General features: G+C 35.0%; 1 pseudogene; it reads right to left on the reverse strand.

Annotated features, from left to right (window-relative positions):
* Positions 1-442: 442 nt before the first annotated feature.
* LOC127082545 (uncharacterized) lies at positions 443-13,877 on the reverse strand (annotated as a pseudogene).
* Between the last annotated feature and the right edge of the window lie 13,211 nt (positions 13,878-27,088).

Here is a 27,088-nt window from a genome sequence, read left to right on the forward strand (position 1 = left end):
TGTTTGGGGCCCTGTGCTGCAGCACATGCTGCACATGCACAGGGCCGGCCCTGGTCATAACTTTTGTTTAATTTATAATAGTTTTAAAATAATCCAGTCTTTGTAATCAAATTGTTGTTGTATGATGTTATGCACTTAAGGATAATATCAAACTAATGTATGATTGCGTTCTAATTATTAAATATGTGCTGAAATTTAATATCAGTTACTCGTGTATGTTTGCATCGGCTACATATATTCATATATCATGTCATACTGTATAATTCATAATAATAAAACAAATCTGTTGGAAAATAAGTTATTCAAAAACGATATAATCCAACAATTGTGAGAGAATAAAATATAGAGAATAAAATATAGATAATAAAATGAAACTAAAATAGAGTTAAGTCAAAATTAATACATGAAAAGAGCTATTAAATGAATACTTTGTAAATACATTCTACACATTTTCAAAAACTTCTTTGAAGACAACATTGGTGGTAATCTGCAACTCTTGATTTTCCTTGTCATGGATTAATATCTTAAGGCCCTTTTTGCTTTTAACTCTTGATATTGCAACATACAATTGCACATGGCTAAAGACAATCATAGGCAAATATAATCCAACATAGTCCAACAACTTCCCTTGAGATTTGTTAATTGTCATAGCATATGACACAATTATCGGAAACTGCCTTCTGGTTAGCTTAAAAGGCCATGGAGACTGTGTAGGAGTGATATCCATTCTTGGAATATAAATTAAATTTCCAATGTTTTTTCCAAACATAATCTTTGCTTCAATAACATGATATGTCAATCTTGTAAGAATGAGTCTTGTTCTGTTGCATAATCCTTCAGACTAGTCAATATTTCTTAGAAGCATTATCGGTGTACCAACTTTTAATTTAATCTTGTGATGAGGAAGTCCAGATGTTGTAAGTGTATTAAGAAATTCAGTAGTTGTTACATCAAATGCTTCATTGGCATCAACATTTATCCCATCAATGGAATCAAAACTTAAATATTCATTTCCATCTCCTGCATTACAACGTAATATAAATATTATACAGTATATAATATTTATCTGCATTATGTACTGATAAGGAAATAAATAGTTACTTCATACATCAGATTACCTGGAATTAATTCTAACGTGTACTGATTGATAACATCAATTGTTTCCAATGTTCCAGCCAAAATTGCCCTACATTGCAGGAAAGCTGGGTTTTTATAGTTCTGAAGAAAATTTGGATATGTGTATTGAACAATGGTTGTGACGGGATCGTCAAAATCTGTGATTAATATATCTTTTGGAATGTCAATATCTGCATAGCCATCATTAGGTTCAGCCAATTTTCCATATCCAACCTGTAATATCCAATTTGAAAACTGCTTTAAATCATAAGCACTAGAAGGCATGGTGGATTATTGAAGTTGCATGTTCTTGGTAAGTCTAAGAACTGTGCAATAATCCCATATGTATGATGAATTAATGGTGGCATAAATAATATCAGAGCAACTGTCCCTTGGTACAGAGAGAAAGGTATAAAAATGGCTTGTCTATTCATTTGACAATCTGTGTTTATATACACGGTTGTAGTACATATGAGATCCTAGAATTATGCTAGGACTAATTACAGTAATGAACATATATGGAAGGAATTGGTCATGACAGCTATACACATGCTGTGACAGAATCATAGAAAATAAAGTCATGATACTAGAATATGGAAACTGTATAATGACAGTGATATTGAGATCAATATGAAGTTATTAGAATCATAACTTTCTTTAACTCCCCTTCTCAAACTGATGGTGACATAGTCACCCCAAGTTTGTCTCTCATCATGTTGAACCTTGTGTGTGTGAGAGGTTTGGTTAACCAATCTGCAATTTGATCTGCTGTGGGTACGTAGGATATTGTGACTTGATCTTGAAGTACTTGATCACGTATGTAGTGGACATCTATTTCAATATGTTTGGATCGAGCATGCATCACTGGATTGGATGCTAGTGCCTTGGCACTCAAGTTATCACACCATAAAACTGGTTTCCTGGGCATAGGAAGTTTTAGCTCACCTAATAGCGATCTAATCCAAGCTACTTCAGCTGCTAGGTCAGCCAACGCTCTGTATTCTGACTCAGTACTTGACCTTGACACCACTCTTTGTTTTCTCGAGGCCCACGAGATTAATGTCTCACCAAGGAACACACACTGTCCTGCCATGGATTTCCTATCATCTATGCTAGTAGCCCAATCTGCATCAGAGAATCCAACAATATCAAGATCAGTTGAGGGCTTGATATGAAGACATAAATTTATTGTTCCATGGAGATATCTTAATATCCTTTTTATTCCTTGCCAATGATCTATGGTTGGGGAACTCATAAATTGGCTGAGTTTGTTGACCGAGAATGCTATGTCTGGCCTAGTATTGATTAGGTACTATAGTGCACCTATTGCTTGTCTGTATAGTGTAGGGTTGGCCATAGGTTCTCCTTCAGCGGTTAGTTGTTTCCCTGTTGTCATTGGTGTGGGGCAGGATGAGGCTTTTTCCATATTAAACCTTTTGAGCAAGTCTCTAATGTACTTTGTTTGTTTCAGGTACATTCCACCAGTATCTCTGTGTACTTCAATTCCCAGGAAGTAGTGTAGAGGACCTAGGTCTTTAAGAGAGAAAACAATGTTTAGTTGAGTGATGAAGGTCTCTAGGAACCTTTTGTTTCTCCCTGTTACTATTATGTCATCAACATATATGAGGAGAAGTGTGATATGGTCAGTTCCTCTAAGGACAAAGAGTGATAAATCACTCTTGGTGTTTTGAAATCCCCATTTTAGTAGAGTATCCTTCAACCTGTCAAACCATGCCCTTGGGGCTTGCTTCAGGCCATAGATTGCCTTGGTTAATTTGCATATGTGATAAGGTTTGGTTGAGTCTATATATCCTTCTGGTTGATGCATAAACACAGTTTCTTTGAGATTGCCATTCAAGAATGCATTGTTTATGTCCAATTGCCTAACTTCCCAATTTAAATGTACTGCAATGGATAAAACAATTCTTACAGTGCTGGATTTGATCACTGGACTGAAGGTCTCATCATAGTCCAGACCTGCAGTTTGTTGAAAACCTTTGGCAACCAGTCTTGTTTTTCTTCTTTCAATTGAGCCATCTGCCTTGTACTTGGTTTTAAAAACCCACTTTGAGTCTATGATATTATTCTGCCCCTGAAATGGTACAAGTGTCCAAGTGTGATTTGCTGTTAGAGCTTTAAATTCTGCATCCATGGCTTCTTTCCACCTTGGTCTGACTTGTGCTTCATTTACATTTTCTGGTTCCTTATCCTCTTTGTGTGTCTCTGTCAGTCCTATATAAGGTAGTTTGGGCTTGTAAATCCCTGCCTTGCTCCTAGTACGTATCTGCTGGACATGTTGATTATCCTCTAATGTATCCTCTACTGGGTCTGTGTCCTGTATTGAGCCTGTTGTTGCTGGTGTTTCATTTGTATGAGAAGTTGCCTCATCTGCAGTGACAGAGATCTCACTGAGGACTGGTTGAACTTCATTAACAGCTAGGTCTTCTTCCTGGTGGTTCACATCATTGTTACTTGGTTCAATTATGTGACTTGTAGTGGTACCTGTAGGTAAAGGAGGAAGAGCAATAGGGACACTTTCAGTTAGAGTTATTAATGGATTCCTTGTGTCAAGAAAGCCATCATAAAATGGAAAGTGATTCTCATTGAAGACAACATGTCTTGAGACAAAAATTCTTCCATGAGAATTGAGACACTTATATCCCTTGTGAGAGTTGCTATATCCCAAGAACACACACCTAGTGGTGTGGAATTGAAGTTTGTGTTGATTGTATGGTTTGAGGCAAGGGTAGCATGCACAACCGAAAGGCTTCAAGGCATCATAGTCAGGTTCCTTTCCAAACAATAATGAATATGAACTTTTATTTGGGTTAACTGATGAGGGCAATTTGTTGATAAGAAAAACTGAGGTCGAGAAGGCTTCCCACCAGTAGTGTAAGGGCATTTTGGCCTGTGCTAGTAGTGTGAGTCCTAGTTCAGCCACATGTCGATGTTTTCTTTCTGCTCTACCATTCTGCTGAGAGGTATATGGACATGACATTCTAAATTGGATTCCTGACTCTATGGCTATTTTCTGAACTGGTTTATACTCACCTCCACCATCACATTGGAGGATTTTTATTTTCCTGCTAAACTGATTTTCAACCATGTTTTTGAATTGAGTGAAAGCATGTATTGTTTCTGATTTTTGTTTTAAGGGAAAATCCAAGTGAATCTGCTGAAATCATCAATAAAGTGAACATAGTACTTGAAATTAGATGGAGATAAAATTGGGGTTGGACCCCATACATCACTATGAATTAAATCTAAAGGTTCCTTAGCATGAGAAAAGGATGATGTAAATGGTAACAAGTGAAGTTTTCCAAATTGACAAGCTTCACAGAATGAAAAGTGATCATTTGATGATGTCTTCACATTGCAGTTCTTCAACACCTTTTCCAGGACTTTATTGTTGGGATGTCCAAGCTTTCTATGCCAATTCTCCTTGACTGACATGTAGGTACATGGCTCTTTATTGACTTGGGAGTTGGCACTTGAGAGTTGATATAATCCATCTTTAACTTTCCCTTTTAGTAATGCATTCCCTGTCATTTTGTCCTTCACATAGCAATAGTTTGCATCAAATTCAACAATAGCATTATTGTCTGCAGTTAGTTTAGATATACTTAACAGGTTTTTGGTTATTTCAGGGACATACAAGACATTATGCAAGTTGAGTTTATTTAATTCAGTCGAGCCTGAGCCCAACATTCTCAACCTGTTACCATTGCCAACTAGCAGAGAATTCTTACCATTGCTTTCACTGAGATCTTGGAGTTTCTCATTTTGATGAGTCACATGATTGCTAGCTCCACTGTCGAAATACCATTCATAGTCTTGACCGTGGTAAGGTGAGGCTATGAAAGCACTGTGATTTTCTTGCTTGTTATTCTCAGCATAGTGATTTGAGCCTGTGTATGATTTGTCAAAACGGTAAAAACATTGCACTGCAGTGTGACCTATCTTGTTACATACCTGGCATGTTGGTTTAGATCTACCTCTTCCTCTACCTCCTCTGAAGTTAGAGCCTCTCCAGTTGCCTCGTGTCCCAGATTTGTTGTTTCTGAAATGGGTTTGGCTTGCAAGGTTTGCTGGAGCATTCATTGAGAGATTACTGAAAATGTTCAGTTGTTCCATTCTATTTTCAAATGCCAATAGTTGGGCTTGTAGATCAACCCAAGTAAGGTTGATTTGATCAGATAATTTGACCACCACAGGATTATAATCAGCATCCAGGCCATTCAGTGTCTGAATTATCAGGTCCGAGCTGGAGATTGGTGATCCTGCCAGCTTTAATTTGTCAGAGAGGTTCTTCATTTTGAGAAGATATTGATCCATCTTCATTTCTCCTTTGCGAGTGTTATGAAATTCTGATTTGAGGTAGATTGTTCTTGATTTTGTGTGAGCACCTGCTAGGCCTCGGGCTTCATCCCAAAGTTCCTTAGCGGTTTCACAATGCAGCCACTGTGTTGCAATGTCAATGGCCATTGAATTTCTTAGCCATCCTAGGAGAGCTTGATCATGTGCAATCCACTCTTCATAGTCAGGATTGCTTTTCTTAGTTTTGTCATTTGTGGAGATAAACTGTTCAGGACATTCTTTGGTTCTTAGAATGTAACCATCAAGTTTGCAACCTCTAATCAATGGAAGAACTAGTGACTTCCATAGGAGATAGTTATCTCTATCCAGCTTGACAGAGACAGTTGTAGGTAGGTCATTTTTGTGATTTGTGTTAGCAGCGGATGACATGATTGGATCGAGAGCCTTCAAGCTTAAGTGCTCTGATGCCAAGAGAGAAAGGTATAAAAATGGCTTGTCTATTCATTTGACAAACTGTGTTTATATACACGGTTGTAGTACATATGAGATCCTAGAATTATGATAGGACTAATAACAATAATGAACATATATGGAAGGAATTGGTCATGACAGCTATACATATGTTGTGACAGAATCATAGAAAATAAAGTCATGATACTAGAATATGGAAACTGTATAATGACAGTGATATTCAGATCAATATGAAGTTATTAGAATCATAACTTTCTTTAACTGGTACAACAGGAAGGATCTGTCGAAAATCACCGCTCAAAACAACCACCTTTCCTCCAAATATTGTATTAGAAGTCTTCGATGTTGGCATGATGTCTTAAAGTGTTTTATCTAAAGCTTCGAAACAATATTTGTTGTCCATTGGAGCTTCATCCCAAATAATCAACTTTGCTAACTTCGACAGTACTTTTTTCTATATCACATGTAGACGACTCCAATGTCGGTATTGGAATTTTGAACATGGAATGAGTTGTTCGACCTCCAGGAAGTAAAAGTGAGGCTATACCCGATGAAGCAACTGTCAAGCAATTTTTTTTCTTGAACTTATGTATGATGCTAAAGTATCCAAATATAAATCTTTCTCGTGCCACCATATCCATAAAGGAAAAAAACTCCACCTCTTTGATTATTGACTGCATCAATAATTCTTTTGAAGACATTTGTATGTTCATCTATTGAAATTGAAACAAATAATCAAGAACTAATAAAACTACTATAGTAATATTATAAGCAATACATTAAATATCCAATACAACATAATCATAAAAATTACATCACTCGTTAAAGGTCGAAATTGCTAGCAAAATTCATTTACAACATAAATAATTTCTTTAAGAATGCCACAGACAAAGTTAAGAAACATCATACTTAACAGCAGTAACAATATTAAATACCAGAAACAGTTACATCCTGCCATACCAAATATAGTTTAATACCAGATTCAATAGTTTAAACATGGTGTTATAACATTGCCTAAATGGAATTAATAAATCTTGCCATACCAAAAACATATATGATAGTCGAAATTTGCAAAGCCAATCCAATGTTATCTGTTAAATTATGGTACAACTTATTGAATTCCTCTAACTGCTCACTTGTATCATAGTTGCGTTCATTGTAAATAAGTCTGTTGCCTAACTGTTGAACCACATATCCTTTTGGATAAGGCAATCTGGGATAATCCGTTAAACTTCTATGGTTCTTCTGAAGCAATTTTTTGATTTTAATCAATGTTGAATTGATTACATCTTCATCGAATAACCTCAATTCTACAAAATAAGTAATGGTGTGCTGCGACTTACAAACATTGATTCTAAAAGTGAAAAAATCAATATATACAATGTTCAAAAACTAAATATTATGTACCTCTGTTATTTGCAATTCTTGTTTGAGAATAAAGTATTTTGTCTGATAATAACTGCCATGTTTTTTCCATACATATGTTGGTCTACTCATGTTGCTTGACAGTAACATATGGACAAACAATAATCTCAAATAATGTCCAGAACCCAAATGCTTGCCTCTTTAATAACAACTATAAATTCCCTATCATCCCTGATAAAACTCATAGCAAAGCAAGCATCACGAAAAGAATCGTACTTGACATTGTTAATTGTTTTTATCTCATCATAACTATGTGGACCCCTTACATGGGTTAGCATCATTCTAAGATAATATAAATCACATGTGGTTAGAGGAACCCATATAAATCTTCCAATTGTGTAACCTCTTTGTCGAGGTTTCCATTCTCTTATTTATTTTAACATAAACAAACTTTGAAACAAATTTGTTGTATGTTAACTCTCTAGCTTCAACATATTTTTTATTGCTTCGAACCATGAGGTAAACATCGATTCCGTAACACTTGGTTTATCTAGGACGATGTTTATATGGTCTACATCAATGTAATATACTGAATTCTCACCTTCACAATGAAAAAATAACCTTTCAACTCCTAGTTTCCTTCCATGTATAGGAAAAGAAAATATTCTCCAACATGCCTTGCAAGGAGAAACGTATCTACAATCAATATATTGTTTGATTTCATCAACACATTGTTGTTCAGTTGGATTTCTATCATCACTCGAAACTATGGAAATAATGATCCTATCATATCCTTTATTTATATACTTGAATAAATACTTAATTGATGAACTTTGATTGCACCATTCCATATTTATATGAGCTTGAAACTTCATTAACAAAAATGGATTGTATGGTACAACATGACGGTTATCCAACTGAATTCCATTTTTCAACATCGAGTTACCACTATTTCTTCTTCTATATACTGGGAAGCCATCTTGATCGACAATTATTTGAGCTTGAAATTCTTTTGGAAAGTACTTCGAACATTTTCCTTCTTTCATACACAGAGCCGATCGGCTACCACTACCGCATGGCCCGTGTATCATATGGGATCTAACCAAATTATACAACTCGGGGTCAGTTTCAGCATTAGGAATTTCAGCTGAATTATCCTATCAATATCAGCTGGAGTGGGATATTTGTTAGATGGGTGCAAAAAGATTATTATGTGGGCATGAGGTAACCCTCTTTTTTGAAACTCAATGGTATACATATTTGTTAACAATAAAGATTACACATTACTCAACTAAATACGAATAAGATTCCTATAATAATTACAGTACAAATAAAACATGTTGATATAAAACAAACAAAAAAAGACACGAACATGCAAGAACCTTGCCCATCACACCTTTATTGGTCAAGTCGGACAATAACTCATCAAACTTTTGTTTAAAAACTCTTGAAATAATTTATGGAAGATCACTTGGTTTCAAATTCATTGGTCCCAGATAACGTTGCACCTCAGGCCACTTGGGGTTACATGTAAATGTAATAAAAAGATCAGGAAATCCAATGTAACCGCATATTTCCATTTCGTCGAAATATAGTTGATCCATATATCTACGACCTCCAACATAAGACGAAGGCAAGACAACCCTCTTTCTTATGTTTGAACATCCAGTCTGATCGTTTCAGTTTAATTCACTCAGATTGTGATACTTTCCAACTCTAAATTTTAGATTGATTTTTTCTAAGCCATCTAAGCCTCTCTGATTCCATCATTGTAAAACCATCTACCAAAAATTATTGGTAAAGCCTTCGGGATTTCAATAATGTTGGTGCATCATTTGATCTGGATTGGGTTCGAAACACCAGCCAGTGTAAGTCGATTTCTTTTTGTCGCTTCTTCCCATGGAATATCTTCAAACTGCATTTTAGAATTACCGGTTTGTTGATTGTCAGCAGGGTTTAAAGTGTTTGCTCGACGCAACATTCAGTCTGACCGTTTCAGTTTTATTCACTCAGATTGTGATACTTTCCAACTCTAAATTTTGATTGATTTTTTCTAAGCCATCTAAGCCTCTCTTATTCCATCATTGTAAAACCATCTACCAAAAATTGTTGGTAAAGCCTTCGGGATTTCAATAATGTCGGTGCCTCATTTGGTCTGGATTGGGTTCGTACCACCAGCCACTCTCTGATTGTAAGTCGATTTCTTTTTGTCGCTTCTTCCCATGGAATATCTTCAAACTGCATTTTAGAATTACTGGTTTGTTGATTGTTAGCAGGGTTTGAAGTGTTTGCTCGATGCTTTACGTTAGGCCTATAACCATCTTCGCCGTATGGAAAAAGCAATGGATATTGATATCCTAAATAACCGATATGATACTTATCAATTCTTTGAAGATCACCCGACTATTTTTGCATTATGATATCTCTTTTTTCTGCGGTATCAACATCTCCCACAATCAAAGCAGTCACCTCAGACACAGTGGGTTGATTGTATATCCTTCCATCACTTTTTCGGTCAGAAATAAGACGAAGTTTCAAATCATAAACATTCAATTGTTTCATTATATCCTTGGCCATCCAAAATGATTGAGCATGAACGTTATTTTGGTACAACATTTCATACAATTTAGAAACAATCTTGACGTCAACTCCACTGTTTGTCCTATAAGCCAGTAAAACAAATATAGATTTCAAGTATTGTTTGTCATTGTTGTAAACATAATATACATTGCAAATATGAAAAACCATGTTATAGAACATACCTTATTCCATTAATTCTATTTTAAATTTCATTCTCTGTATTGTAAATAAAGAGCTGCACAAATTTAGGATTTTGACCCCGCAATGGTAACATGCTACCAATTTTGTGGCAGGACTGACCTTGAATATGGAAAGTAGGAGGACCTCTACCATTATTAAAGCGGTTATCCATTTTTTCACTGGGAGATGTAAACGCAAACATCACGTTGTACATTCTAATATGTTGTTGAAACGTCCTTGATTCACTTGTTTCACTGCCAAATAGCATGTCCTGCAACACTTTAGGTGACATTTTTAGCAAAGGAAGTTGAATCTTTCCATTTCCACAACATATTGAAAATTTAGGATTTGCAATATTTCGACTCTTATATTTTCTTTCACGATACCACATGCTGGCACCGCACTCTTGACATTGAACAATTGGATCGCATATGTCATAGTAACGTCCTTCAACAAATAAAAATAAAACACGGTTAAACCTTCATCAGTATCTTCGATGCAACCATGATTATAATTTTAAACAATAACATGATTATAATAATACCTTCTTCAGAAGAAGTTCTAGTTGTAAAATTTGTTGTATTATTATCAGTGTCGTCATATGATTCACCATCTGACTCTGAACTGTAACCTATTAAAACCAAACACATTACAAACCCGATCAATAAGTTGTTATAATAAATTTTATATCTATAAGCAGTGTATAAAATAAAACTACCTTCAAATTTTCTATCTTCAGAATCCATAAACATATCATTATTTTTAGAAGGTGTCATAGAACTTATGTTTGACTCATGAACAACATATGTATTAGCTAATATGGTATCAAATATTTTTGACAAATTAACACATAATCTGTTTATTTGAAAGGACGAAACTTTTCTGAATTTAAAATTGCCCCTTGTATTGGGTTGGGTTCTGGGAGATGTTATGTGTTGAGTATTTTGAGTAGAACTGGATGGAATATTTTTGGTTATGGGTGATAACATGTTACTACTGGAAATAGTTGAATAACTAGATAAGAACCCGCGCGATGCGCGGTCATGAATTAATTTTTATTTGTGATCATTTTTTATATTTTGATTATCATGTCTCTCTAACACTCATATGTGAGAAATCAATAACTTTATTCTTTGTCTATACTTTATTTGTTCAGTGTAATATGAATAATATAATTGTGATGTTTATCAATAAGATTGAAAAGTGTTGCATGCTCTATCATATTTTAATATGAATAAATAGTGGCAAACCTTTGAAATATAGTTAGTTAAAGTAATTGTTGGGTTGTTAGATTATTTTATTCAAAATGGGTGTGAAATTATATTGAAAAAATATATCAAAGTTATTTTCTCTCTATTTTTTTTTATAATTCGAAAATTATTTCAAGAAAAATAATAATGTTATATAAGATTTAAGCAAATAATATATATCAAAATTAAAAAATAGTTGTTAGGTTAATATGTTTTTGCTTTTGCCAAGGTTCGAACTCATGACCGCAATAAAGAATGTACTTTGGCCTTTTGAAAAATAAAGGTGAATTTCTAGATGTGTCACATAAGAATAATGATTATATGTCAAATATTGAGTATGTAACATATGATTTGACGTAATATAGTTTGTCGCTTTAGATTTAACTAGTAAAGGACCCGTGCGTTCGCAAGGGTCGCGCAAGTGCAATAATTTATTTTAAAAAAATTAAAATATAATATATTTTTTTGTTTATATATATATATATATATATATATATATATATATATATATATATGGTTGGATCAATAAATTTATTGCATAAGAGTGTTTTTTAATGTAATGGATGTTAAATGATCAATAAATGGGTTCAAAAAATTTCCACAAATAACTTTTTCCAGTTTGGGACATAATAAAGTAAAACATTATTAATTTATAGTAATATAATTTGCTTAATTTTTTTGTATACTATATTAAGGAAATAATCAAAAAATATAATACAAAAATATTTTTACAATTTATTGGTATATTGATATATAATAAACATTCTATTGTTAATGTTATGAATAAACATTCCATTTATCATTGAGATTTTGGACATAAGAAATAAAAATATATTTATTTAGTAATGGATGAAATTTTTCAATCTGTTACTAATTTGAGGTATAAAAACGCAAATATTAACCTTCATAATAAATGATTATTTAACCAAAATACATAAACCATGTAAAAGAAATACCAGAACCTCCTTTGTGTTAAAATATAGTAATGAATACTACCGAATGTTGAAATTAATTGCAATTGATACAGTAAGATTTAATGCAACAAAAGATATTGAAACAAAAGGTTCACAATTTTAGTTAAAATTGTGAGAAATAAGTCCAGCAACAAAAATGATTTAACTTCGTACAATTCTTTGGTCCTTAAAAAACTGGGTTTATACAAAATCTGCCCGCAACCTTTTAGGAAGTGATGATTCATTACCCTGTAAAAAACAATTACATCCATATAAACAAATGTTAAAACATAATGTATATTTTATACAACTCATTCAATAAAATTCTAATAATAAACAACGACATTTGTTGATATAATATAACTAATGAAAAACTTACGTTCTATAAGTTTTCAAAAACTTCTTTAAACACGACGTTTGTTGTAGAATTCAATTGATGGTTATCCTTGTCATGGATTAATATCTTAAGCCCTTTTTTTGCTTTTGAGCCTTGATATTGCAACATATAGTTGACCATGACTAAATACACTTCTAGGCAAATACAATCCAACATAATCCAATGACTGACCTTGAGATTTGTTAATTGCCATAGCATAACATATAGTTATGGGAAATTGCCTTCTAGTCATTTTGAATGGCCACGGAGATTGTGTTGGAGTCATATCCATTCTTAAAATATAGATAACCCCTCCAATATTCTTTCCAGATATAATCTTTGCCTCGATAATGTTGTAGAACTTTAGGAGCGGGTTTTAACAAAGGTAACTGAACTTTTCCTGATCCACAACACATGGAAAATTTAGGATTGGACACATGACGACATTTGTTTTTCCTTTCCGAATACCACATATTTGCACCACAATATTGACATTCAATGACAGGATCCCCTATATCATAATACCCTCCTGATCATCAATAGTATTTAATTCATATGTTAAATGAGTTGTATTTCATAATAATAAAATATTATTTATAGTAAATCATTTTAAAATACCTGATGTAATTTCAAAAGTTTCCATAGCATCTGTTCCATTAGACATTTCATCTTCATCAAAACTTGAATTTGTTGCTGAACTGTAACCTTTTGACATAACATTTATTGTGTTAAGAATATTGTAATATTTTATGACATATCATAAACAAATTAACTCAAATGAAAAATAATTAAGAATATACCGTCAGATTCATCATTCATATTATTGTCTCCACTATCAGATGCAAAAAGCTCATTGAGTTGCAATTCTGGTATTGGATCTTGGTTTGATGTTGTTGCAGCAAATGTATTGTCAAACCTCTTAGCTAAGTTAACTCCTAATTTGGTAATGTTTCTGCTTGATATCCTTTTTGATCTGATATTATTATTGGTACTTGGCTTAGTCTTTAAGGACGAATGAAGTTGATGACCTACTTCAACGTTGGCTATACCACGACCGTCATTTAGTATGTTTGGCGAAAGTTCTGATAGTGGTATCCTCAAAGCTGTTGAGTCATTGTCGCGTCTTTTATCAAATGTACCGTTTTCTTTTAGAGTAGTTTTCAACCTCTTAGATTTTTTGTCATCAATAACACTCTTTCTATAAATTCTGGCTTTTGCAGCATTCTTCCTCCTCAAAATAGTTTTAAAATGTAATTTTTCATCTACCATTTTGAATATTTTCTATTATAGTACTCACTCAGGCTCTATAATTCAAAATGATCATACTTGATCATACATCTGAAAAAATTACACATATATAACAGATATTATATATCTTCATCATTATAAATAAAACAAAAGATATATAATTTTATAGTGAATAAAAATACCAAATGTTCACCTGATAAAAAACATAACTTACATTGCCATGGCTTTATTTGAATAAAGTTTTCTTACAACTTTTGCTCATTCAACATGATAAGTTCATTTCTTGAATCTGGAACAATACTTGAAATGCTAATATAAAATATATAAGGTACATGTTAAGAATGGATCATTTCCATTATATATATATATATATATATATATATATATATATATATATATATATATATATATATATATATATATATATATATATATATTTGGTACGCAAATTCGTCTGTTCCCTCCAAAATAATTGGCAATTACGTAACATGTGGATATGTGTAATATAGGGAAATGAAAAGTTTTTCATCAGCCTATGTATTAATATAGCCGTAAAACCTAAAGGGATTTCATTAGAGCATGTTTATCTATAGTTTTCCCAAGTTCCTACACATTTACCGATGTTGCTGTGTCAGAAGCATTTGGATATTTGAGATTTTCCAACGTTCTCTCATTTGCAATGTCCATAAAGAAACACACGCTCCTACAATTTAAGTGGTTCATATTTATTATTAAAAAAATTCAATTTGTCATTTAAAGAAAATCAAACAACGATAATATTTGGCAAAAAAAATACAATAATAATTAATTTGATTTCAGGATATTGATTTCATTTTGGAATGATAAGATTGCAACAACAATAAAATAACGGTAATATTTATTATTAAAAAAATTCATTTTGTCATTTAAAGAAAATCAAGCAACGATAATATTTGGCAAAAAAACTACAATAATAATTAATTTGATTTCAGGATATTGATTTCGTTTTGGAATGATAAGATTGCAACAACAATAAAATAACGGTAATATTTTTTAGTAGTATAAATAGGTAAGAAAAAATATTGTCAATGTAAGAAAAAATATTGTCAATGTAAGAAAAAAACAGTATTAAGAAAATATATTGTCAATGTACAGAATGAATTTATAAAAATTGCAATTACATAATGATTTTTTTTAAAAAAAATATATATGAATCCAAATAGAATATTGTACCTGGAATTAATTTAAAATTGTATTTTAGTAATCTTATAGGGGAATGAAATAAATTTGTTAGATTTCAAAAAAATTAATATTATATTATTCAAATTTGGTTTCTATCTTTATTGAAAAGTATGATAGATATAGGTTTGATGTGATGTTAAAGTAGAGCATTAATGATGGTTACTTTTGGGAAAGTTTGCTTCAAATATAAGCAAAAAATATTGAAGTGAAAGGTGTGGATATACTGATTTTTTAGGGTTGAAACACGTGTATTGGAAGTTGCATATTTGTATCCATTACATTTAAAATGGTATAATATTGTCAATGGTTTTGGAATAGTGGTTTTGGAATATTTTGAGTTATTAAGTGGGTAAATGAGATTAATAATGATGATAATAAATATTAATAAATAACAATATTAATAATAATAATAATATCAATTTATTCAACTTAAGGACATAAGGACATACATTTCGCATTTCGCATTATGAACAAACCTTTCTACTGGCGAATACTGAGAACCACCAGACCAATTAGAAAGAGATTTTGCAGATTGAGTAGGCTTCTCCTTCTGTCTAAGAATGAATTCTATTATAACTTATATAACTTACATGTTTGATTTTGCAGAACTGACTTAAGGACATACATTTCGCATTATGAACAAACTTTTCTACTGGCGAATACTGAGAACCACCAGACCAATTAGAAAGAGATTTTGCAGATTGAGTAGGCTTCTCCTTCTGTTCATTAGTAGGCAACCTATAGAAATAAGATTGTTTTTTAAATTAAAAATTATGTATAATAATCTGAATATAAATAAATAAATAAAATCCATACTTAGACATTAAAGCTTGAATTTCAGGGATGTCTTCATTTATCAACAATTTGGAACCACTCCATGCATTTGACACTGTAAATTGTATAATTAATATAAAAATTATTGAACGTATAATGAAAAATACAAATCAGCTATGTATTTATAAAGTCTGATAGTGTAATACCTTGGCCATCTTTTACCATTGCATGAGTGAGCAGAATTACAATAGCTCCATTGTTTTTAGGATCATTGTAGTAAGCCAAAAATTTTGATCCATAGATTTCCCATAAATTGCAATTTATGCAATTACCCCTATTTTGCAATATAAATAAACAATATTATATGATGGGATTCAGTGATGCAAAATATATAAATTTATCAAACACATAAGTTATGAAAACAATGCGCATTACTTCAAATCTTTCAGCACAACATAAACAACAACTTTCTTCCCCGGAGTGTTGGACTGGATATGGTTTATCTCACTAACAGCACCAATAATATCTACATTAAAGTAAGGTTCATTATTGAATGTGTTTGCAAATATATAAGTTATATAAGTTATAATAGAATTTAAATTACCTTCCAGTCTATCGGTTTTGCATTTGCCTTGAAGTATCTCACCAAAATCTTTAAAGAAATATCCTTTAGGTGGAATATTTTGAAGTTCGATTGCCTTCATTGTGGTACCACCAAGAAACACAAATTTTTTTGAATGATCACATTGTAACACCTCAAAATTTGCCCTCCTCTCTTGGGACTAGCTTAACATATTGCATTTCATTTTTAGGCCATAACAAGCAAGTCATCCTCCTAGGTCTTGATCAGAAGATAAGAGGTTGAGATTCAAGCTGAAGGTTTAATTGAACTGATCACTAATCATCTGAGGATTGTGCTACAAATTAGGGTTTCTTGATTCCTCAAGGAGGTTGAGCTTGATCTTGGTTGCAATGGTACATCATCATCATCATGGTCTTGTCATCACCAAGGGATTCATTATGCTTGATCAGATTCCTTGAGATTAGGGTTTTGACCTCTGGTCAACCCTAATCATATGCAGTGTGCCAATCAGGGCTTGTCAAGGAGAAGAGGTCTTCAATGGATATGGGGATCATCATATGATTATATTGAGCTTATGGAAGCTAGGGTTTCATCATTGAGCCATTTCATCAGGAGTTTGAAGCTCAATTTCATCTATGCATGGCCAATTCATCTATCAGTCAGAAAAAGTCAACCAAAGGTCAACTGATGGATTTGGAGGTGGGAGAGGGTTAGAGACACTTCATTCATGTCCAAACAAGTTTCATTTGACATTTCAAACATCAAGAATGAAGAAAATAAAGTCAGATGGAAACTTTCCAAAAATAGAAAGTGACTTGTAATTCAAAATTGCCAAAAATGGAAAGGTTTTCTCCTCAAAATTACATGTCCAAAAATGCTTCAAATGAAATTTTGTTCAACATGAAAGTTGTAGATCTTGCTCTCACATTTCCAAAAAGTCCAAGAACATCCATTTCTCATTTACGGTTGGCAAGTTATGATCAAATCATTGTCAAGAAAAGTTGAACTTCAAGGAGGCATAACTTTCACACCATTTGGCCAATTCATGTGATTCTTTTTTGAGCAAACTCCATTTGACATGCTTTATCATGATCATTCATCACATCTCATCAAAAATCATCACATAAAAAGTCCATTTTTCAAGTGAATTGAATTTGAAAAAAGGAGGGAAAAAGTGACTTTCAAAACTAAGCCTTTTTCATGCATTCCAAGCTTGGCATTTGGTCTTGAATGAAATTTGGAGTATGTTTGGCAAGAGAAACGTGCACTGTAGCAATCATACATGAACATGAAGGTTACTTTGGCCATTTAACATGAAAATGCATTTCACTTAATCATTTTGGTTTTGGCTAATTAGGATTAACAAAAGTGATTAACAGCACATATAAATAGCTAATCCTAACTGTTTTTCAGATTAACAATTCACAATCTCAGATCCAAACTCAAAATCTCTCAAATTCTCTCAAATCCTCTCAAACTTTTTTTCACTTTGTTCATCAAATTTCATCATTCTTTTTGTTTTCTCTTGTGCTAATCATCATCTGCAGATGTTATTGAAGATCTGTTGAAGCAAATCGTGGACAAATTCATGCTGGATCTTGACTATTGAACATTGGACCTCACATGGCAGTTGGAAATTTCTTGGAATTCAAGCTGTGTTGAGCTGAAGTTTTGCTTCCATTCATCAACATAAGCAACATAGAAGATCTGTTTCACCTTTTCAGACCTTGATTCACACGATTCTAACACTGCATCTTCAAAGAGGTACCTTAGTTGCTCTAGTTCATTTTGAACTTGCTTGTGTTGTTGCTTGGTTGCTTAACCAATTGAGGTAGAATTTCTTTTCTCCATGTAGTCTGGAAGACCTGGCCTGTTACTTGGCCAGGCACTTGTCTGAAGTCCTCCTTAAGAGGCAATGCCTGTGATTGTTTATTTTTGTCCCCAAGCAGGAAAAGACCTTTGAATAAGGCAATTGGCAGATACAAGAGATGTGCAATCCATCTCCTGCTACTCAGTCGAGTCATCCCTCTGCTCACACAACTGGTGTTGATGCATTGTGGATCCTAACCCAAGATCCTTGTACAGTTGTACAGTTGAGTCAGTGTCATAAGTGTAGAAGGGTTCCCACTTTCTGAACCCACACTTCTTTGTCTGAAGCTCTCCCTGGCCAGGGATAAGAGCTGTGAGGCACACCCCTCACTCCCATTTCATCTGGCTTCACCTTGACTCTCAATGTCAAGGTTAAGAGCTAACATCACCCTGATACAATTGTGTTGCTTTTGCAACTTAACCCTTGTGTGAGCCCACTTTGTCTGTATATAGTGTGTGCTAATTGTGAATGTTTGCTTTGTTCTGATTATGCTTGCATGCTTTGCTTTGCCTGTTTAGGATTAGCTTGCTGCCTGAGCAAGATAGATAGCCAACCTTAACTTAGGGATGATATGCATGATAACATCTAGGCTCGAGTCATAGTCTCCCTAGTTGTGTCTCCCTCTGTATCTGGTTAGGCTAGTCTTTCTCCCCTGTTAAGGGGAACTACGTTGCCCTGATCCTCATACCAGATGAGGTACGTAGGCAGGAGGTCGTACGAGATCTCTCCGGGCACCCTTTTATTTTTTTTTGTGTTTGCTTGCCAGCTATCAGGCTCGAGTTCCCGACTCCCTGTTAGTCTGTGTGTTCACCCCTTCTTCTTTAGTGTGTGTTTGCTTGACAGTTGCTAGGCTCGAGTTCCCGACTCCTTAGTAACTAGTTGTCTGTTTGGTTTCTTCTTGTGTGTGTTAGGAGACGGATGTAAGCCCAGCAATTGGCATTCCGTATCCTATTGTTGTGTGCTTGGAGTCCGGTATAAGTCCATCAAGTGGCATCTCGTTTCCAGTGTGGGTTTGTTTGGTTCGGAAGCTGATGTAAGTCCAGTAATTGGCATTCGGGTTCCATGTTTGCCTTTTTGTGTTGTGTTTTGTTTCAGCGTGCGTGAGCCGAACTACGGTAGCTCTGATTCTCGTTCCAGACGAGATACGTAGGCATGGGATGCGATATCCTAGCGAGCCCTTTCCCCTCTTCTCCCACCTGTGTTGTTTCAGTGTGTGTGTGTGATGTCTGTTTGTTTTAGCAACCTTTTCCTATCTTTTAGAGCATGGATCCCGTCGAGTACGATGGATGCGTAGGGGTGCTAATACCTTCCCTTCGCATAACCGACTCCCGATCCCATTCTCTTTGGTCGCGAGACCCTGTCTTTTCCAGGTTTACTCTGAGCGTTTCCTTTCCCTCTTTTGGGATAAATAACGCACGGTGGCGGCTCTGTGTTGTTTTGTTTTAGCCCGCCGGTTGTTTTTCGCGGATGCGACACACATACCTTCCACTGAAAATCATTGTTATAGACACTGTCATTGTTTATAATGCAGGTCATATTCTCCTTAATGACCTCTTTCCATTTCAGTAAAAAAAATATATATGAATCCAAACAGAATATTGTACCTGGAATTGATTTAAAATTGTATTTTAGTAATCTTATAGGGGAATGAAATAAATTTGTTAGATTTCAAAAAAAAAATATTATATTATTCAAATTTGGTTTCTATCTTTATTGAAAAGTATGATAGAGGAACGGTTGCAAACATCGCAGCATATGTAAGTTTTTTCTTTTGTTAACTTTTTTTCTTTCATCTGCAACAACTTCTTGTAGTTTCATCTTCACCAACCCCCTTTTATTTTAACATACCAACTTAGTCAAGTTTTTTGTTCTTTCTTTTATAGGATGTATCAAGGTTTTGGACTCGGGTCCACAAATATGTCCATATGGACCCGATGATTCAACCTTATGTTGAACTCGCCGATTTTGGTCATATAAGCAAGATTTTGTCTTGGTCCGTAGATAACAAATTCATTCTAGCTTTATGCGAAAGATGGTGGCCAGAGACACACACATTTTGGTTCCCAACCGGTGAGTGTACCGTGACGTTAGAAGACGTCTACATGCTTTTGGGACTTCCCATTGAAGGTAAGGCTGTTAATGATAAAACCTCAAAAAGAGGATTTATAATACATGGTCCTGAAGTACCATGTCTTAGTGTAATTCAATCACTTGTGTATCTTTCTAATTATAAAGATCATGATATAGTTCTTTACCTACATGAAGATATTAAAACAAAGTTAGACATATACATTGTTACCTTAGAGTTGAAAGTTTCTTGTGTGATCCTCATAATTATATATCACAAACATGTTACTAGTTTATTTGAGGTGGTACAACCATTTCATAGAGATTTGTGAAACAATCCATGGCAACAACTTCATCAAATCAAGTAGATATTATAGCACTACACAAAATCATTATCAAGTAAAAACTTTTAACCAACTAGTACAAAGTTTTATTATTTAACGTTGAAGAGATGGTCGTTCCGTTGAGGGGGAGAATTAAATAGATTACGTACTCTTTTTCCCATCATAGTTTTATCCCATTGGATTTTCATGGTAAGATTTTTAACGATGTAGTTATCTCACAAAATATTTCTACATTTTTTCTTCTTCACTAGATTTTTTTCTAGGAAAGTTTTAACGAGACAAATCTTCAACGAACATCTAAGAGAAAGTATTATGAAATAATGGATGTAACACTTGAGAATAATGTAATAAAATTTTATTCTTTTATCTCTAAATTTTAATCTTCATTCTCTTTATTTTACAACAAAATGGTGCTTACATGAGGAAATTTTTTGAAAAAAATGATTATTTAAAAAAAAATCTAAATGTTTGTTACCAATTGTCCAATATTAGTATAGTACAAAAATATTTGTTGCTGATTGTACAATATTAGTCTATCGTTTTAAGCTTTGTTGAGAATCAAACACGTTAAAATTCTATAACCTTATTTTGTGGGATATTTGGAAATGAATGCACACCTTATAGATACAAACGTGGAACATAAGAAAATGGAATAATGTTCTTTTGTTTAGTGCTCAAAAGAGTTGCGAAATGCATTTCTTAGAGGTGTTGTTTTTTCCTCTACAAGTGTTTGAATTTGAATTTTCTACAAAAAATAATCCACTTTTTCATGGAAATTCTCAAAATATCCATGGTTTCTAAAAAATTCCCAAACTATCCCATTTTTAGGAGGAGACGCCAATTCAATTGGTGACTCCTCTTAAATGCTTGAATGGAGACGTCAATTGGATTGGCTAGGGCACCGCCAATTGGATTGGCGCCCATGTGTATAAGTTGATAGGAGGCGCCAATTGGATTGGCACCTCAGTGTAAAATGCATTTTTTTTTGTAAATGGTATACGTGATAGATAATTTTGAAATAGGACCAATTGATATTAATAAAATTTTCCGTTTACACAAAAAAGCCTAATGGTGATGACCGGGATCACCTAACCGGCCTCCGGTCCCACATCCTCTAGCTACCCTAACTCGTGGCCCTAACCGACGTTGATGATTCAGTACCGGTGTTTGAGCATCTGAGGGGCCAGGAGCGTCACTACCAACTACAGAAGAAGACCTGTTGAGGTAGTCAGACAAGTCGGCATAGTCTTCAGTATGCATCGATGGTGTACCGCCATAGCTGAGCTCATGACCCATGCCAGAGAAGTTAGGTTGTGGTTGACTCATTGATGGGAGACCGGGATGGTTGAAGGGAGACATGGGTGTGAATGATGTGTCAAGGAAAGGCTGGAATGGTTGTTGGGGTGTTTGGTAGAGATATGGTTGTTGGATGTTTTGGTTTTGTGAGGTTTGAGCTTCTTGGCTATGGTAGGAGGAGGGGCGGTTGGTGTTGAATGATCGTTGGGTGTTCTGGCTAAGGCGACTTTGGTAGGGTGATGAGGTAGAAGAAGTTAACAAATTATAACGAAATAATTAAGTTATTATCCTTACGTCTGTCGGTCGAAGGTGATCCAACAGATTGCGATACTGAGTAATACAGTGTCTTGGACATCTGTTGTAACTCATACCACGTGCAGACCATCTACACTAAAAAGGTAAAAATATTAGTTAGAGATAATAATCTTTAAAGAAGTAAGTAAAGATATAGCAATTTAAACAACTTACTTTTGTGCATTCGGAAATGTGAAAGGATTGTTGTTGACGGGTGCTAGGGACGGTAGTCTTGACCAACCCCATGCTTGTAGCAAAACAGCACATCCAGAAAATGTAGATGTGTCTTGAGTGAGTTTTGCACAAGGAGCTATAGAGATAGGCTAGACAAGCAGATCCCCAACTGTAACTTCCTACTCTATCTATATGTCTAAGTAAAGGTAAATACATAATATGCATGCTAGAACCACTACCTTCGGGAAATAACAACGAACCAATTAACAGCATAATATAACACCTAGTTTTTATTATTCGAGCATCTTCGGTAGAATGCTCATCTAAGTATAGACTATTATAGTACGACTTAAGGCGTGAAAGTAGTATACCTTGACCTCTTGCGTTATCATCTAACAAATCAGTCTCCAAGAGATCCATGCAAATTGAATTTGCATAGTTGGTTTTATCATTAACAGCCTTACCTTCAATGGGAAGTCCCAAAAGCATGTAGACGTCTTCTAACGTCACGGTACACTCACCGGTTGGGAACCAAAATGTGTGTGTCTCTGGCCACCATCTTTCGCATAAAGCTAGAATGAATTTGTTATCTACGGACCAAGACAAAATCTTGCTTATATGACCAAAATCGGCGAGTTCAACATAAGGTTGAATCATCGGGTCCATATGGACATATTTGTGGACCCGAGTCCAAAACCTTGATACATCCTATAAAAGAAAGAACAAAAAACTTGACTAAGTTGGTATGTTAAAATAAAAGGGGGTTGGTGAAGATGAAACTACAAGAAGTTGTTGCAGATGAAAGAAAAAAAGTTAACAAAAGAAAAAACTTACATATGCTGCGATGTTTGCAACCGTTCCTCTATGTGATTTGCCCATTGTGAGGATAGACATTTTCTCGGGGGGTTGGTGCAGATGAAACTAGAAGAAGTTGTTGCAGATGAAATTGTAGAAGAAGTATTGTAGAGGAAATAGTGAGAGTGATGGTGTGGAAGAAGTGTTGATGGAGTGGATGTATTTATAGGCAAATGAATAGGAGCATGAAAATTTGTGCTTGCATGGTGTCTCCACTTGAATTGGCGCCCATGTACAACTTGTACATGGTGTCGCCATCCAAATTGGCGCCTCCATAGGGACATGCATGCAAGACCTAGGTCTGATTTCTTGGTTTTGAGGTATGCATGCATGCTTTGACAAGGTGTCGCCAAATGGATTGGAGCCCATGTGCAAGGAATGAATGGGGGTGCCAATTCATTTGGAGTGTGTGTTTGTATGTCTAACACGTGGTTGTTCTCTCTCTCTCTTGCATGCTGAACATGTCACTTCTTAGTAGCTTGCATGGTTGACACATCATTTCGAACTAGCTTGCATGTGCGACACGTCATTTCGAACTAGCTAGCATGTGAGACACTTCACTCCCTTATTTAAGTGTCTTACTATCAACATCCAAGACACTTCACTCACATTCATCTGCAGCAAGAAAATAGTTTTCATCTGCACAATGTCATCTTCACCAAAATACAGTGTCAACGTTCACTACAACGATGAAACATACAAGTCTAAGTTATATGGTTTTTGTTTTCGAAACACTGATACCATTACACTCACGATCAAGAGAAATGCAACCTTCTTGCATTTGAAAAAAAGAATACAATCATGTATAGGATCGGGTATTGTGCCAAAGATCACGTATCAAAATCCAATATTTTTTTAGAATAGTCAATGCAAGTTTTTCCCGCTTAAGGTACGAGACAATGAAGATGTTGAATACATGTTTGTTAGTCATGAACATTCAGGATGCAACTGTATTGAGTTGTACATTACTCTTCAACCATGTATACCGTCTCAGCAGTCTCAAATAACCAGTCAGGATGAATATGGTGAATTTGATCCACAATGGACAGATGATGTCAACCTAGAAGCAGAAGCAGAAGTAGACGTCGTTTATGAAGAAGAAGTGGAGACCGAGATACAGGTTGATCAGATGCTGAACAACGACATTGAAGATGATGATTAACCACCACCAATACCTCCTAGTCATGTCTACAATCCTCCTCAACATATGACAAATTTGGATCTGCACGACAATGATATATCCAACAGTGTTTTCTATAACCCGTATCCACGATCAGAAGGCGAATTAAAGGTGGGAGACATGTTTCGTACCAAAGAAGAATGTGTGCGAGCTATCAAAAAATTCCACATGAAAAACTCTGCTGATTTTACAGTGAAACGCACTGATTCAAGAAGGTATGTTATCGAATGTCGTAACATCCTTTGTAAGTTTCGGTTGGCTGCGTCTTACAAAAAGAAAAACGACTCTTGGGAGATCGCTTCAATAGACCCACCTCACAGTTGCATTGCAACTAACGTTGAACAAGATCACCATAAACTAAGCGCTGCATTGATATGTCAAGACATTCTGTCGTTGGTTAATAAAGACCCATCAGTGAAGGTGAGTATAATTATATCCCATATCAGAACAACATATAATTATACTCCATCTTACAAGAAAGCCTGGATTGCGAGGACAAAGGCTGTTGAACAGGTATTCGGCAACTGGGAGGATTCATACAAAGAATTGCCACGGTTTTTATGGGAACTAAAAACATATGTCCCAGGAACTGTGGCAATTATGGAGACATTGTCAGCGATGATGCCAGACAGAACCTGTGTTACAGGTAATAGAATCTTTCACCGTCTCTTTTGGGCGTTTGACCCATGCATCAAAGGTTTCACATTCTGCAAACCTATTATTCAAATTGATGGCACTTGGTTATACGGCAAATACAAGGGTACTTTGCTTATGGCGGTTGCACAAGACGACAACAACAATGTCTTTCCCATTGCCTTTGCTCTGGTTGAAGGTGAAACAGCTGGTGGATGGGGTTTCTTTCTTCGACGTCTCAGAATGCATGTGGCTCCACAAGCCAAACTCTGTTTGATCTCTGATAGACATGTTGCCATTGAGAGTGCCTACAACAACCATGACAACGGATGGCATGATCCTCCTTCTACCCATGTCTATTGCATCAGACACATTGCACGAAACTTCATGTGTGCTATAAAAGATAAGAATCTTCGCAAGAAGGTGGTGAATGTTGGGTATGCTCTAACTCAGCCATCATTTCAATATTATCGTGATGAAATTAGACTGTCTAATGAAGACGCAAGGAGATGGCTAAATAACATATCAGTAGAGCAGTGGACAAGGGCATTTGACAGAGGTTGTCGATGGGGCCACATGACAACAAACCTTGTGGAATGCATGAACGGGGTATTCAAAGGAATTCGAAATCTGCCGATAACCGCCTTGGTAAGATCGACCTATTATAGGTTGGCTTCTACGTTCGCAACCAGAGGTGAAAGATGGAGTGCGGTGTTAATGTCCGAACAAGTATTTAGTGAGTGTTGCATGAAGGTCATGAAAGAGGAGAGCATCAAAGCTAGCACACACGCTGTAACAGTCTTTGACCGTCATAGGCAAAATTTCAGCGTCCAGGAAACAATAGACCACAACGAGGGGAGACCAAATTTAGCCTATGATGTTAGACTAAACAGAAGTTGGTGCGATTGTGGAAAATTTCAGGCCTTCCGCATTCCTTGCTCCCATGTCATTGCAGCATGCGCTTATACTCGTCAAGACGCTTACAGCCATTTACCTGATGTGTACAAGGCCGTCACCGTCATGAATGTATATAATCAAAGCTTCTCGGTACTACCAATGAAGGAATATTGGCCTCCATATGAAGGTGATATAGTTTGGCACAACGACGAGATGCGTAGAAAGAAAAAATGAAGGCCAAACAGCACACGTATAAGGACAGAAATGGATTCCACAGATAAAATGATAAGATTATGTAGTATCTGTCGTTAACCAGGACACAACAAGAACAACTGTCCCATGAGCATCATCTGGGTCTTAAGCTTTTTGTAACATTGTATTTCTGTAACCTTCAATCATTATATATCATTAACTTTTTGTTACAACGAGGTTCACAACAAACATCAGTACAAAATAAACTATCTGAAAATAAAAATATTTTTAACTGATTACAACAATCAAATTGATGTCATCTCGACCGAACATCATTTCCCTAGCACCATTATCAGTCTTCATTCGCACCCAACCAAAGATACTGTCAAGTCTCTCAATACTTCTAATTTTTCCCTTATGGTATTTTCTCATCTAACCAACGAACCAGCTCCCTCTTCAATTGATCGAACGTAGTGATGTTCCAGAACAACATCAGCGTATGAGGTTTGTCTCTTGCATAAATCACATTTCCGTATTGGCGACGAACACCAAACATGATTGTCAAATGATTAAATGAGATGTGGAACAATGACTCACACAACGCATCTATTTATAACAAAAAAAATTGCATTTTACACTGAGACGTCAATCCAATTGGCGCCTCCTATCAACTTATGCACAGGGGAGCCAATCAAATTGACTATAGCACCTGCCCTAGCCAATCCAATTGACTATGGCATCTGCCTTAGTCAATTCAATTGGCGTCTGCGTTCAATTTTTAAGAGGAGTCGCCAATTGAATTGACGTCTCTTCTTAAAAGTGGGGTAGTTTGAGAATTTTTTTGAAACCAGA

This window comes from Lathyrus oleraceus, chromosome 5 (assembly GCF_024323335.1).
Source record: "Lathyrus oleraceus cultivar Zhongwan6 chromosome 5, CAAS_Psat_ZW6_1.0, whole genome shotgun sequence".
Classification (NCBI taxonomy): domain Eukaryota; kingdom Viridiplantae; phylum Streptophyta; class Magnoliopsida; order Fabales; family Fabaceae; genus Lathyrus; species Lathyrus oleraceus.